Here is a 7,606-nt window from a genome sequence, read left to right as displayed (position 1 = left end):
GAAAAAGGAAGGAAAGAAGGAAGGAAGGAAGGAAGGAAGGAAGGAAGGAAGGAAGGAAGGAAGGAAGGAAGGAAGGAGAGAGAAATGGGACTGGTTCAAATTGAGATGTGCTGTAAATAAAAAACACATAAATTCCTGGCCAGGCACAGTGGCTCACGCCTGTAATCCCAGCACTTTGGAAGGCTGAGACAGGCGGATCACTTGAGGTCAGGAGTTCAAGACCAGCCTGGACAACGTGATGAAACCCCTCTCTACTAAAAATACAAAAATTAGCAAGGCGTAATGGCGGGCGCCTGAAATCCCAGCTACTAGGGAGGTTGAGGCAGGAGAATCGCTTGAACCTGGGAGATGGATGTTGCAGTGAGCCAAGATCACACCATTGCACTCCAGCCTGGGCAACAGAGCAAGACTCTGTCTCAAAAAAAAAAAAGACTTCTGACAGGCAAAGGAACAAGCAGTACCTGGCACACTTCTTTACCTCCTCTCCTTACTGTTGTTTCCAGATCCTGCCCCTGAGTTTTCATGAGCTGTTGAACCATCTGGAATTCACAGGCCTGTCATGAGAGACACGATGAGAAAGAAGTCCTTAAAGGTAGATCGCTGATTCACAGGGGAGCAGGCAGAGCCAAGGGTGAGTCAGTGCTTGGAACTCAGTCATCCAGATTCGGCTCTGGAAACTTCTGAAGCTGTAGCCTTTGGGGATCCCTGACTGCGAGTACAGGAAGCCAACGCTATGCGGTCTTCAGGAAACTCATCATCTTTTTCACTGGCACTATCTGGGAAAAAACAGATGAAAACATGAAGGTGTTTTGTATGTGTGCTTTCAAAAGCAAGGATCTGGCCAGACGCAGTGGCTCACGCCTGTAATCCCAGCACTTTGGGAGGCCGAGGCAGGCAGATCACCTGAGGTCAAGAGTTTGAGACCAGTTTGGCCAACATGGCGAAACCCTGTCTCTATTAAAAACACAAAAATTAGCTGGGTGTAGTGGCAGGCACCTGTAATTCCAGCTACTCAAGAGGCTGAGGCAGGAGAATCGCTTGAACCCAGGAGATGGAGGTTGCAGTGAGCAGAGATCATGCCACTGCACTCCAGCCTGGGTGACAAGAGTGAAATTCTGTCTCAAAAAAAAAAAAAAAAAAAGCAAAGATCTTTTTCTGGTGGCAGTTTTGAGTTTTGAGGCCCTCGATGTCATGACAGGCCCCACTCCCTACCCTTCTGGGGTGCTGGTGGAGAGTATTTGCTTTCAGGACACAAGTTAATTTTTTGGTAGAGATGGGATCTCATTATGTTGCCCAGACTGCCCTGGCCTCAAGTGACCCTCCCTACTCAGCCTCCCAAAGCGCTGGGATTACAGGCATGAGCCCTCCCAGTCGGCCTGAGACCACAAGTTAAAATCCTATCGTATTGAGTTACCTGAGGTACTTGATTGTGAGGGGCCGTGGGGATAGGGTTGAACCCCTAAGACCCAGCCACGTGTTGCTCCTTCACCAGTTATGCAAATTTGCAACTTATGTAATGTGATCTGAAGAAGTGAGTCTTCTATCTCTGGGCTGCAGCCAGATAGGGCATGATAGTGTACGAGTAGGTGTCATTTTGAAGAGATTCTATACATATTCCCATAAACTCAGAACAGTTTGGAAATTCCCTTTTGAGACTGCTTTTCTGAGCCCCACACTTACTCAACAGGCACCAAATCATCCTCGTGCACCTACTATGCTGCGTGTCAACCGGAACAGACAAAGAATTTCCACCCCCTCCTCACCCATAAGAAGCTGGCAGAAAGGCAGGATCCAGCCTCCAAAGTAGAATTCCTCTTTGTTTTTGAGGGGTATTGCAGGCTCGAGGAACCCCTTGTTTGCCCATCTGGCTTCCAGTAACCAGGCTGTCAGCAGAAATGAAATCCACCCCTGGAATGAAGACTGGCCACTTTGTTCAAGTCACTGAGGACACTGTACTGTGGCCCACTGACGGTGCCTGTCTGTAGGGAAAGCTAGATCCTGCTGGTGTCTTCACAGTCCCGGCAGTGGCTGATTCACAAAGGTGACTGGTAGATCTGTTGGGTGCTTGCTGAGCTGACTGTAACTAGCTCCTTTATTAAAGTAATTTCCAAGGGAGAAATTGCAAGAGATGGCCAAAGCTGTGGCAGCTTCCAAGGATGAGCTTTTGTGGACGTCAGGTTTGGGGGAACCCGAGATCATTTGAATGCCAGAGATGTGATGTGTTTGGTAATGTCGTGTCTCACAAGCTCCTTTTGTATTTCCCGTGGGCAAGTCAGGTCGGATCTTGACTTTTTCCAGAACCTGGCTTGGCTGGTTTGGGGTGTGTGTGAATGAGCTGGCTCGCCAGTGTGTGAGGGGATGTGAAGCTGGGACTAGACAAGCCAGGGCTGGTTAGCAAGTTTCTGCTGTGTCAGGAATCCCAGAAAGAAGTTTCCCAAGCCCTATCTTGTCTTGCCTGGGTTGTTTGGTTTTTCTCCTTCTTTGCTTTTTTTTTTCACTGAAGTGTAATTGACATGCAGTAAAATTCACCCATTTTAGTGTATAGCTCTGATAGCTCTGAACACATACAGTTATGCAACCACCACTACAATCAAGATACAGAACATTTACATCAACCCAAAAAATTCTCCAAACTACTCCATTTGTTGCAGGTCCCAGCCCCTGGCAAGCATTCATCTGCTTTTTGTCCTGATACTTTTGCCTTTTCCAGAAGGTCGAGTGAAATGGAATCACGCAGCCTTTTGAGCCTGGCTTCTTTCACCCACATAATGGATATGAGGTTCATCTGTAATGTTGCTTTTTTGTATCTGTAGCTCGTTCCTTTTCATGGCTGAATAGTATTCCATTGTGTGGGTGGGTCACATTTGCTTATCCATTCATCCATTGAAGGACAGTTAGGGTTTAACTGCTGTTAGTAATAACTAATAAAGGCTCAGCAAACATTCGCTCATGTTTTTTTGTTTTTTTTTTTGTTTTTTGAGACAGAGTCTTGCTCTGTCACCCAGGCTACAGTGTAGTGGGACAATCTCAGCTCACTGCAACCTCCACCTCCCGGGTTCAAGTGATTCTCCTGCCTCAACCTCCTGAGTAGCTGGGATTACAGGTGCGCACTCCCACACCCACCTAATATTTGTATGTTTAGTACAGACTGGGTATCCCCATGTTGGTCAGGATGGTCTTGATCTCTTGACTTTGTGATCCACCCGCCTCAGCCTCCCAAAGTGCTGGGATGACAGGCGTGAGCCACCGCACACAGCCATGAATTTTTCTATGTGAACAAAGGCTTTCATTTCACATGGGTATTCCACTAGGAGTGGGATTGCTGGCTCATATGGCTATAGTGCTTTTGAAGGTCTTTTTTTTTAATTTTCTTTTTTGAGAAGGAGTCTCACTCTGTTGCCCAGGCTGGAGTGCAGTGGCACCATCTCAGCTCACTGCAAACTCCACCTCCCGGGTTTAAGTAATTCTCCTGCCTCAGCCTCCCAAATAGCTGGGATTACAGGCGCACACCAACACTCTTGACTAATTTATGCATTTTTTAGTAGAGATGGGGTTTCACCATGTTGGCCAGGCTGGTCTCGAACTCCTGACTTCAAGTGATCCACCTGCCTCGGCCTCCCAAAGTGCGAGATTACAGGCATGAGCCACGGCACCCGCCCTGAAGATCTTTTCAAAATTTATTTGATTTTTATCGATTTTTGAAACAGGGTCTCACTGTCTCTCAGGCTAGTGTGCAGTGGAACACCCGCAGCTCACTGCAGCTTGGAATTCCTGAGCTCAAGTGATCCTCCCACCTCAGCCTCCCAAGTAGCTGCCATGTGCCACCATGCCCAGCTGATTTCTTTTTTAGTCTTTTTAGATATGGGATCTCGCTATGTGGGCCAGGCTGATCTGGAACTCCTGGGCTCAAGTGATCCCCCTGCCTTGGCCTCCAAAAGTGCTGGGATTACAGGTGTGAGCCACCACACCTGGCCTGAAGGTCTTTTTTTCAACAGGTGAAGAGCTGAGGACAGGAGTAATGCAATTTTCTTAGAATTAAGGCTTTATGGGCCCCACGCAGTGGCTCACGCCTGTAATCCCAGCACTTTGGGAGGCCGAGGCGGGCGGATCACGAGGTCAGGAGATGGAGACCATCCTGGGGATAACAGATTCAGGATGTTATGTTTAGTAGAGAAACCCCATCTCTACTAAAAATACAAAATTTTAACCGGGCATGGTGGCAGGCGCCTGTAGTCCCAGCTACTCGGGAGGCTGAGGTGGGAGAATGGCGTGAACCTGGGAGGGGGAGCTTGCAGTGAGCCGAGATTGCCCCACTGCACTCCAGTCTGGGTAACAAAGTGAGACTCCATCCCAAAATAAATAAATAAATAAATAAATAAGGCTTTATGATCATCTGAGTCACATTATACACAAGCTGAGTGTCTACTGTAAGCATTCAGTATGCTAAACACTTCAGCATTTTACTCACTGAGTGACCCTAGGGAAGTCACATGACCTCTCACAATCTCCATCTCCCCACCTGTAAAATGGGTGTAATGATAGCTCAACCTCAAAGGGCTGTTGTGACAATTATATGAGTTAATATTCATTGAGTACTTGGAACAGGTTTGGCCATGTCAGTGTTAGATGTTATCATAGGCCAGGCACGGTGGCTTATGCCTGTAATCCCAACACTTGGGGAGGCCAAGGCCAGGAGATCACTTAAACTCAGGTGTTTGAGACCAACCTGAGCAACAAGGCAAAACCCCATCTCTACCAAAACTATAATACAAAAAATTAGCCAGGCATGATGGCAGGCACCTGTGATCCCAGCTACTCAGGAGACTGGGGAGGGAGGATCATTTGAAGCCGGGAAGTGGAGGTTGCAGTGAGCCAAGGTTGTGCCACTGTGCTCCAGCATGGGTGACAGTGTGAGACCTCATCTAAAAAATAAAAACTGGCCGGGCACGGTGGCTTAAGCCTGTAATCCCAGCACTTTGGGAGGCCGAGACGGGCGGATCACAAGGTCAGGAGATCGAGACCATCCTGGCTAACACGGTGAAACCCCGTTTCTACTAAAAAATACAAAAAACTAGCTGGGCGAGGTGGCAGGCGCCTGTAGTCCCAGCTACTCCGGAGGCTGAGGCAGGAGAATGGTGTAAACCCGGGAGGCGGAGCTTGCAGTGAGCTGAGATCTGGCCACTGCACTCCAGCCCAGGCGACAGAGCAAGACTTGGTCTCAAAAAAAAATTAAAATTAAAATTAAAAAAAATTTTAAAAGCAAGGCCGGGTGTAGGGCTCACTCCTGTAATCCCAGTACTTTGGGAGGCCAAGGTGGGTAGATCATGAGATCAGGAGTTTGAGACCAGCCTGGCCAACATGGTGAAACCCCTGTCTCTACTAAAAATACAAAAAGTGGTGGTGCGCGCATGTAATCCCAGCTACTCAGGGAGGTTGAGGCAGGAGAACTGCTTGAAACTGGAAGGTGGAGGTTGCAGTGAACTGAGATCACACCAGTGCACTCCAGCCTGGGCAACAGAGTGAGACTCCATCTCAAAAAAAAAAAAAAGAAGTGGCCGGTGCAGTGGCTCACGCCTGTAATCCCAGCACTTTGGGAGGCCAAGGCTGGTAGATCATGAGGTCAAGAGTTCAAGACCAGCCTGGCCAACATGGTGAAACCCCGTCTCTACTAAAAATACAAAAATTAGCCAGGTGTGGTGGCGGGCGCCTGTAATCCCAGCTACTTGCGAGGCTGAGGCAGAGAATTGCTTGAACCCGGGAGGTGTAAGTTGCAGTGAGCCGAGATCGCACCACTGCATTCCAGCCTGGGTGACAGAGTGAGTGAGACTCCATCTCAAAAATAAAAATAAAAAAGATGCTATTATCATGTTCATTTCCTGGCTCCTCTCAATTTCATCCACATAGCAACATCAGCAGGGTAAAAATCTACTCTTTTTTTTTTTTTGAGACAGAGTCTCACTATATTGCCCAGGCTGGAGTACAGTGGTGCGATCTTGGCTCACTGTAACCTCCACCTCCCAGGTTCAAGCCATTCTCATGCCTCAGTCTCCTGAGTAGATGGGACTACGGGCGCATTCCACCACTTTCACCACCAGCTAATTTTTGTGTTTTTAGTAGAGACAGGGTTTCACCATGTTGCACAGGCTGGTCTCAAACTCCTGACCTCAAGTGATCCACCTGCCTCAACCTCCCAAAGTGCTGGGATTACAGGCATGGGTCACTGTGCCTGGCCTAATCTACTCTTATCTCCAATTTATGGAGGACAGACCTAATGCTCCCAAAGATCAAGCAGGTTGTGGAAAATCACACAGGTAGGGAATAAGTAAACACTTGGTCCAGGATTTGAACTAAAGCAACTGTCCTCAGATTCACTTGCGTAGTTCCTATATCAGTCAGGATTTTACCAAAGAAACAGAGCCAGAGCCAGTAGGGGGGAGGGAGGGAGAGAGAGAGAGAGAGTGTGTGTGTGTGTGTGTGTGTGTATGTGTGTGTGTGCAGAGATTTATTTCAAGGAATTGGCTTGCATGCTTGTGGGGGTGGCTAGACAACGCCAAAATCTGCTGGGTGGGATAGCAGGCCGTAAACTTAGGCAGGAGCTGATGCTTTTTCTGCTGGGAAACCTCAGTGTTTGCTTTTAAGGCCTTTCAGTGTTGGCTTTTTTTTTTCTTCTTCGAGATGGAGTCTTGCTCTGTCACCCAGGCTGGAGTGCAGTGGCCAGATCTCGGCTCACTGCAACCTCTGCCTCCTGGGTTCAAGTAATTCTCCTGCCTCGGCCTCCCGAGAAGCTGGGATTACAGGCGCCTGCCACCACGCTCAGCTAATTTTTGTACTTTTAGTAGAGACGGGGTTTCACCATGTTGGCCAGGCTGGTCTCGAACTCCAGACCTCGTGATCCGCCTGCCTTGGCCTTGCAAAGTGCTAGGATTACAGGCGTGAGCCAGCACACCCGGCCTTTGTGTTGGCTTTCAAAGCCTCTAGACTGATTGGATGAGGCCTACTTACATTCTTACATCCTTGAGTGTCATGTCCCGTTTTTAAAGTCAAGCAACTGTAGACGTGTTAACCTGATCGCATCAACACATTAACTTCACAGTAACACCTAGATTAGTGTTTAGTTGAATAACTAGGTTCTAGAGCTTACCCACACTGACACAACAAACAACTATCACAGCTTCTCCAAGAGCCCAATATCTGCTGAAGTTTACACAGAGACCGTTTTTTCAGTAATAGTCTGAAGTTCTCAGTCAGTGTTCACGTCACAGTACCATGTCTATTAGGAGAGAGTTACTGGGTTTGTTTGTTTAATTTCCTGGCTCCTAGAACTGACTTAAAAAAAAAATTAAAACTTCCCAAACTGGCCAGGCATGGTGGCTCACGCCTGTAATCCCAGCACCTTGGGAGATCAAGGTGGGTTGATCACCTGAGGTCAGGAGTTCAAGACTAGCCTGGCCAATATGGTGAAACCCCATCTCTACTAAAAATACAAAAATTAGCCAGGCATGGTGGCAGGCACCTGTAATCCCAGCTACTTGGGAGGCTGAGGCAGGAGAATCACTTGAACCCAGGAGGCGGAGGTTGCAGTGAGCCAAAATTGTTTTTTGTTTTT

The 7,606-nt window shown here is 48.0% G+C and overlaps 1 protein-coding gene and 1 long non-coding RNA gene across 4 annotated transcripts in view; one reads left to right on the top strand and one right to left on the bottom strand.

Annotated features, from left to right (window-relative positions):
- The window catches only part of TECR (trans-2,3-enoyl-CoA reductase), a 37,526-nt gene extending 37,031 nt beyond the window's left edge, over positions 1-495 (bottom strand). Inside the window, exon 1 of the mRNA XM_017851238.1 lies at positions 479-495. The gene's annotated coding sequence lies outside the window, so the exon portion shown is untranslated. The remainder of the gene's footprint in view (positions 1-478) is intronic.
- The window catches only part of LOC108514776 (uncharacterized), an 11,743-nt gene that overhangs the window by 1,485 nt on the left and 2,652 nt on the right, over positions 1-7,606 (top strand). Inside the window, exons 2-3 of one of the 3 annotated variants that reach the window (XR_001881330.1) lie at positions 504-631; positions 1,688-2,964. This is a non-coding gene — a long non-coding RNA (uncharacterized LOC108514776). Of the gene's footprint in view, positions 1-503; positions 632-1,687; positions 2,965-7,606 lie in introns of those variants that run through there. The other 2 variants (XR_001881329.1, XR_001881331.1) reach the window with 2 other exon arrangements.

The sequence above is a fragment of the Rhinopithecus bieti genome, unplaced genomic scaffold, assembly GCF_001698545.2.
Source record: "Rhinopithecus bieti isolate Rb0 unplaced genomic scaffold, ASM169854v2 scaffold_33432, whole genome shotgun sequence".
NCBI lineage: Eukaryota > Metazoa > Chordata > Mammalia > Primates > Cercopithecidae > Rhinopithecus > Rhinopithecus bieti.
Note: the sequence above shows the minus strand (reverse complement) of the source record. Positions and strands in the feature narration are given on the sequence as shown.